Source organism: Bubalus bubalis, chromosome 1, assembly GCF_019923935.1.
Source record: "Bubalus bubalis isolate 160015118507 breed Murrah chromosome 1, NDDB_SH_1, whole genome shotgun sequence".
NCBI lineage: Eukaryota > Metazoa > Chordata > Mammalia > Artiodactyla > Bovidae > Bubalus > Bubalus bubalis.
In genome coordinates, this window is record NC_059157.1 from 181,594,357 (window position 1) to 181,602,179 (window position 7,823).

The window sequence follows — 7,823 nt, forward strand, 5'->3', positions numbered from 1 at the left end:
AAAAATAAACTCAAAATGGATTAAAGATCTAAATTTAAGACCATATACTATAAATTCTTAGAGGAAAACATAGGAAGAATATTCTTTGACATGAATTGCAGCAATATCTTTTTTGATCTATGTCCTTAATGAAAATAAAAACAAAAATAGACAAATGGGACCTAGTTAAATTTTAAAACTTTGTACAGCAAAATAAACCATAGACAAAACAAAAAGACAGCCGCCGAATGGGAGAAAAAATTTGCAAATGAAGCAATTGACAAGTGATTAATCTCCAAAATATACAAACTCATACAGCTCAACATCAAAAAAAAACACAACAACCCAAGCAGAAAATGGGCAGAACATCTAAAAGAAGACAAATGGCCAAAAAGCATATGAAAAGATGTTAAACATCACTAATTATTAGAGAAATGTAAATCAAAACTATAATGAGGTATCACCTCACACTGATCAGAATGGCCAATGTCAAAAAATCTACAAACAATAAATACTAGAGAGATTATAGAGAACAATGAACCCTCCTCCACCATTGGTGGGAATGTAAACTGGTATAGCCATTAGGAAGAATAGTATGAAGGTTTCTTTAAAAAAGTACATCTATGGGGTCACACAGAGTCGGACACGACTAAAGCGACTTAGCAGCAGCAGCAGAAATACCACATGGTTCAGCAATACTGCTCTGGGCATATCCCAGAGAAAACTATAATTTGAAAAAATACATGCACCCCAATGTTCATTGCAGCATTATTTATAATAGCCAAGACATGGAAGCAACCTAAATGTCCATAGGAGAAGGAAATGGCAACTCACTCCAGTACTCTTGCCTGGAAAATCCCACGGTTGGAGAATCCTGGTAGGCTACAGTCTATGGGGTTGCAGAGTCAGACATGACTGAGAGACTTCACTTCACTTCAAAGATAAAGAAGATGTGGTGTTATATATGTATGAAATTTTGCTCCATGAAATATTGCTCAGTCATTGAAAGAGAATAAAAATAATTTCATTTGTAGCAACATGGATAGACCTAGAGATTGTCATACCTAGTGAAGTAAGTCAGACAAAGGCAAATATGATAATACTTATAGGTGGAATTTTTAAAAAATGATACAAATGAACTTATTTATAAACCAGAAATAGAGTAATAGATGTAGAAAACAAACCTATGGATACCAAGGGGAAAGGAGTGATAAACTGGAAGATTGGAATTGACATATACACACTACTATCTATAAAATAGATAACTAATAAGGACCTACTATATAGCTCCCTGGTGGCTCAGACAGTAAAGCGTCTGTCTACAATGCGGAAGACCTGGGTTCGATCTCTGGGTCGGGAAGATTCCCTGGAGAAGGAAATGGCAATCCATTCCAGCACTCTTGCCTGGAAAATCCCATGGACGGAGGAGCCTGGTGCAGGCTACTGTCCATGGGGTCGCAAAGAGTTGGACATGACTGAGCGACTTCACTTACTTATTGGGTCCCCTGGTGGCTCAGACGGTAAAGCGTCTGCCTGCAATGTGGGAGACTTGGGTTCAATTCCTGGGTTGGGAAGATCCCCTGGAGAAAGAAATGGCAATCCATTCCAGCACTCTTGCCTGGAAAATCCCATGGACCGAGGAGCCTGATAGGCTACAGTCCATGGGGTCGCAAAGAGTCGGACACGACTGAGTGACTTAACGTTCACTTTCATATAGCACAAGGAAACTTATTCAACACTATCTAATAACCTATGTTGGAAAAGAATCTTTAAAAAGTGGATATATGTATATGTATAACTAATTCGCTTTGCTGTACACCTGAAATTGACATAACTTTGTAAATCAACTATATTCCAATGATATTTTTTAATTTGTTGTTTCAAAGAATATTTGGTGGCTGGGAGAAAGTAAGCAAGACAAAAAGCAGGATACAATTTGTATGTAGAGTACAATTCCAATTTCTAAATGAATATTATACATTCATAGGAAAGAAGTTGTTAGTATTGGTTCTTGTTCACTTGTACAATTAAATTAATTTTTATTTTTTCTTCATGTTTTTGCAGTTTGCAATTTTTAATAATAAATTTACTCTCACCACTAACAGTTATTTCTATAAATGTAGTTTTATAGAGTCAAAGATATGTATTGCTGACTGGAAAAAGTGGGAAAAATAAATACACAAAAGCAGATCTAAGAAGGAATTCCACCATTTAAATGGGATAGCAGGATTATGGTTGACTTCTTAGTTTCTCAATTTCCTTTCCAAGTCATTACACTTTTTTATAATCAGATCAGATCAGTTCCTCAGTCATGTTCGATTCTTTGTGACCCCATGAATTACAGCACGCCAGGCCTCCCTGTCAATCACCAACTCCCGGAGTTCACTCAGACTCACGTCCATCGAGTCAGTGATGCCATCCAGCCATCTCATCCTCTGTCGTCCCCTTCTCCTCCTGCCCCCAATCCCTCCCAGCATCAGAGTCTTTTCCAATGAGTCAACTCTTCGCATGAGGTGGCCAAAGTACTGGAGTTTCAGCTTTAGCATCATTCCTTCCAAAGAAATCCCAGGGCTGATCTCCTTCAGAATGGACTGGTTGGATCTCCTTGCAGTCCAAGGGACTCTCAAGAGTCTTCTCCAACACCACAGTTCAAAAGCATCAATTCTTCGGTGCTCAGCCTTCTTCACAGTCCAACTCGCACATCCACACATGACCACAGGAAAAACCATAGCCTTGAGTAGACGAACCTTTGTTGGCAAAGTAATGTCTCTGCTTTTGAATATGCTATCTAGGTTGGTCATAACTTTTCTTTCAAGGAGTAAGCATCTTTCAATTTTATGGCTGCAGTCACCATCTGCAGTGATTTTGGAGCCCAGAAAAATAAAGTCTGACACTGTTTCCACTGTTTCCCCATCTATTTCCCATGAAGTGATGGGACGGGATGCCATGATCTTCGTTTTCTGAATGTTGAGCTTTAAGCCAACTTTTTCACTCTCCACTTCCACTTTCATCAAGAGGCTTTTGAGTTCCTCTTCACTTTCTGCCATAAGGGTGGTGTCATCTGCATATCTGAGGTTATTGATATTTCTCCCAGCAATCTTGATTCCAGCTTGTGTTTCTTCCAGTCCAGCATTTCTCATGGTGTACTCTGCATATAAGTTAAATAAACAGGGTGACAATATACAGCCTTGACGAACTCCTTTTCCTATTTGGAACTGGTCTATTGTCCCATGTCCAGTTCTAACTGTTGCTTCCTGACCTGCATACAGGTTTCTCAAGAGGCAGGTCAGGTGATCTGGTATTCCCATCTCTTTCAGAATTTTCCACAGTTTATTGTGATCCACACAGTCAAAGGCTTTGGCGTAGTCAATAAAGCAGAAATAGATGTTTTTCTGGAACTCTCTTGCTTTTTCCATGATCCAGCGGATGTTGGCAATTTGATCTCTGGTTCCTCTGCCTTTTCTAAAACCAGCTTGAACATCAGGAATTTCATGGTTCACATATTGCTGAAGCCTGGCTTGGAGAATTTTGAGCATTACTTTACTAGAGTGTGAGATGAGTGCAGTTGTGTGGTAGTTTGAGCATTCTTTGGCATTGCCTTTCTTTGGGATTGGAATGAAAACTGACCTTTTCCAGTCCTGTGGCCACTGCTGAGTTTTCCCAATTTGCTGGCATATTGAGTGCAGCACTTTCACAGCATCATCTTTCAGGATTTGAAATAGCTCCACTGGAATTCATCACCTCCACTAGCTTTGTTCATAGTGATGCTTTCTAAGGCCCACTTGACTTCACATTCCAGGATGTCTGGCTGTAGGTGAGTGATCACACCATCATGATTATCTGGGTCGTGAAGATCTTTTTTGTACAGTTCTTCTGTGTATTCTTGCCATCTCTTCTTAATATCTTCTGCTTCTGTTAGGTCCATACCATTTCTGTCCTTTATCAAGCCCATCTTTGCATGAAATGTTCCTTTGGTATCTCTGATTTTCTTGAAGAGATCCCTAGTCTTTCCCATTCTGTTGTTTTCCTCTATTTCTTTGCATTGATCACTGAAGAAGGCTTTCTTATCTCTTCTTGCTATCCTTTGGAACTCTGTATTCAGATGTTTGTATCTTTCCTTTTCTCCTTTGCTTTTCGCTTCTCTTCTTTTCACAGCTATGTAACTCATATAAGTGGAATCATATAGCATTTGCCTTTTAGTGACTGGTTAATTTCTCTTAGCAGAATGTCCTCAGAATTCGTCGATGTGGTGATATATGTCAGAAATTCCTTCCTTTTTAAGGAGGCAAGAATGTACAATGGAGAGAGTCTCTTCAACAGGTCGTGCTGGGAAAACTAGACAGTTACATGTAAAAGAATAAAATTAGAATATTCCCTCACATCACATGTAAAAATAAACTCAAAATGGATCAAGGCCTAAATGTTAGACATGAAACCATAAAAATCCTAGAAAAGAATATAAGCAGTTCACTCTTTGTAAATCATAGCGGTATTTTTGGTTGGGGTTTTTTTTTGGGGGGGGGGGTGGGGGTGGGGGGCGGGTCTGTCTCCTAAGGCAAAAGAAACAAAAGCAAAAATAAATAATACCAAATTAAGTTTAGAAGCTTTTTCACAACTAAGGAAACCATCGACAAAATTTAAAAATAGCTCCACTGAATGGGATAAAATATTTGCAAATAATATAACCTACAAGTCTTCTCTGGTGGCTCAGTGGTAAAGAATCCACCTGCCAATGCAGAAGATACAAGATATGTGGGTTCAATTCCTGCATTGGGAAGATCCCTTGGAGAAGGAAATGGCAACCCACCCTAGTATTCTTGCCTGGAAAATTCCATGAACAGAGAAATCTTTCGAGCTAGAGTTCATAGGGTCGCAAAGTGTTAGACATGCCTGAGTGACTGAGCTATAAGGGGTTAGTAGCCAAAATATATAAACATCTCATACAACTCAATATCAAAAATAAATAACTCAATTAAAAATGGGCAGAAGACCTGAAGAGACATCTTCCCAAAGAATATATACAATCACAACAAAAAATGATCCATAGCACTAATCCTCAGCAGAGTGCAAATCAAAATGACAATGAGATAACACTTTACATCTGTCAGAATGGCTGTCACCAAAAATGTCTACAAATAACAAATATTGGGGGGCATATGGAAAAAAGAACCCTAGTACCTTGTTGATGAGATTGTAGATTGGTGAGACCAGTATGAGAAACAGTGTGGAAACTTTTCAAGAAACTAAAATAGAATTACCATATGATCCAGCAATTCCACTCCTGAATATATATCTGAAAAAAATAAAAAAAGAAAAACAGTAATTCAGAAGGATACACAAACCCCAGTGTTCACAGTAGCTTTATTGACAATAGCCAAGATATGCAAGAAACCCAAGTGCCCATCAACTTATGAATGCATAGAGAACCTGTTATACATATAGAATAGAATATTACTTAACCATTAAAAAAAGAAATTCTACCATTTGCAACAATATGGATGGACCTAGAGGGTATTAAGCTTAGTGAAACAAGTCAGATAAAGACAAATACTCTGTTATCACTTATATGTGGAATCCCTGAATATTCATTGGAAGAACTGATGCTGAAACTGAAGCTCCAATACTGATGCAAAGAGCAGACTCATTGGAAAAGACTCTGATGCTGGGAGAGATTGAAAGCAGGAGGAGAAGGGAACAGAGGATGAAATGGTTAGATGACATCACTGACTCAATGGACATGTTTGAATAAACTCCAGGAGGTGGTGAAGGACAGGGAAGCCTGGAATGCTGCAGTCCATAGGATCACAAAGAGTTGGACATGACTTAGTGACTAAACAACAACAACAAAAATAAAACAATGATTATAACAAAACAGAAACAGATTCACCAATACACAGAGAAATCTAGTGATTACCAGTAGGGAGAAGGAAGTGGGGAGGAGCAAAATAAGGGATAGGCAATTGAGAGATACAAACAAGCCGTTATTTTATAATAACTTTAAATGGAGTATAATCTATAAAAATCTTGAATTACTATATTGTATACCTGAAACTAATACAATATTGTAAATCAACTATACTTCTATTTTAGAAAAACAGAATTTCTTTCCTTTTTAAGGCTGAATAAGATTCTATTAAATGTATATACCACATTTTCTTTATCCTTTCATCAGTCCACTGATGGACACTTCCACCTTTTGGCTATTATGAATGATGCTGCTATGAACATGGATGTACAGATACCTGTTTAAGTTCCTGCTTTCAATTCTCTGGGGTCTAGAAATATATCTGCCAGATCATAAAGTACCTCTATGTTTAATTTTTTGAGGAACCACAATACTCTTGATAGCTTACCGTGAATGGTGTTAGATTCGTGATCTCTAAAGAAAATAATTTAGCTTCAGGACCAGAGATGAGGCTTCAGGCACTCAGAGCTTCATGTGGCAAAAGTTTTATTACAGTGAAAAAGGTCTGTCTGACCTAGACAGAAGAGGGCAGAGAGTACCCCACTCACTAGTTTGGGTGGAGCTAAAACCCCACTTTTTCAGTTGGTTACTGACAATAGAAAGGTCTTACCAGACTCACTCTCAAATACATCTTAAGATAACAGTATTAGTCAGAAGGTTCTTGTTAAGAAGGAGAAACATGTCCTTGAGCAAGATACATCTTTGTTAAATAATCATTAGCACAGAGCTTAAGGGAAAACATATCCTTGAGCAAGATTAGTTGCTTTGTTGTGTAATCATTAGCTCTGGGGTTAAATAAAGTTGGTCTTAGGATTTATTGTTGCCATAACAGCTCAGAGCTTAAGAAAAAAATGTCTTATGTGACTAAGACAAAGGAATGTAGGGAAAAAATGTTGCTCCTTTCTCCTCCTCGAGGGCCCCAGACCACTTTCTCCTCCTAGAGGGTCCCAGACTCCTTATCAACCGACCTAAGAATTAACTCTCTCACTCTTTTCCATTGCAGCTATACCATCCCATTTCATTTGAAAAGTTTTCTATTCCAAATCAAAATCAGGTCCTTCATCTCAACATCTTATTCCACTTTTGGTGACAATCCAGCCTTTGTATGTTCCAGCCCCGGTTATCTATGTGATGAGACCGAGGTAGGGAACAAAGGTTGAATGTGGATGAAACCTAGTTCTATTTCTACTGCCACTAATTCACACAACTATTAAGCAAGAAACAAGAACCCACACAGGTGTCCTGAAGTTTAACTAGAAATCACAGGAAGTTAGAGTGATAAAATAAGCAAATTTGAATACACCAGACTTTGCACATCAAACGCACATTTTTTAGCCTCAAAGGAATCATTCCAGCTGAGTAAGATCATACTGTTATTTCATAATATCTGTTTCATTCCTCTTTTTTTTGTAATCATTCCAAAAATTTAAATTTAATTACTAAACACCAATTACTGAATAAGAACAAACAGATTAAAAGAACTGAGGACTTAGAGAAAAGGTAAGATTCTTTCCTTTGTGAGAAATGCATAATAGCTATTGCTTTATCATTTTTCTGCACAGCAGCTCTTCCTCCATCCCCCTATTCTCTTTCTGATCATCAGGATGTGGCAACCATAAGGTGTACAGTTCGGACTGTCTAATAAGCCCACATAGTTGACTGACAGGCTCCAGCAGCTGCACTTTGGGATCCACCATTGTATTTATACCGAGACCATGCTTCCTCCAGGCTGTTTGCAGCCAATGACTGAGCATGATGGGGATCTAGAGCTGGGACAGTCCTGCCTGGATGTAGTACTTTTCCAATGACAATCTTCTTGGGAATTCTCTATTTGCTTGGTGAAGACTCTCAGAACCATGCAGTGGCCTGAGGCTCTTCC

At 38.4% G+C, this 7,823-nt stretch overlaps 1 long non-coding RNA gene across 1 annotated transcript in view; it reads right to left on the minus strand.

Moving 5' to 3' along the window:
- LOC123334872 overlaps positions 1-5,275 on the minus strand; it is a 57,786-nt gene extending 52,511 nt beyond the window's left edge. Inside the window, exon 1 of the long non-coding RNA XR_006553070.1 lies at positions 5,158-5,275. This is a non-coding gene — a long non-coding RNA (uncharacterized LOC123334872). The remainder of the gene's footprint in view (positions 1-5,157) is intronic.
- Between the last annotated feature and the right edge of the window lie 2,548 nt (positions 5,276-7,823).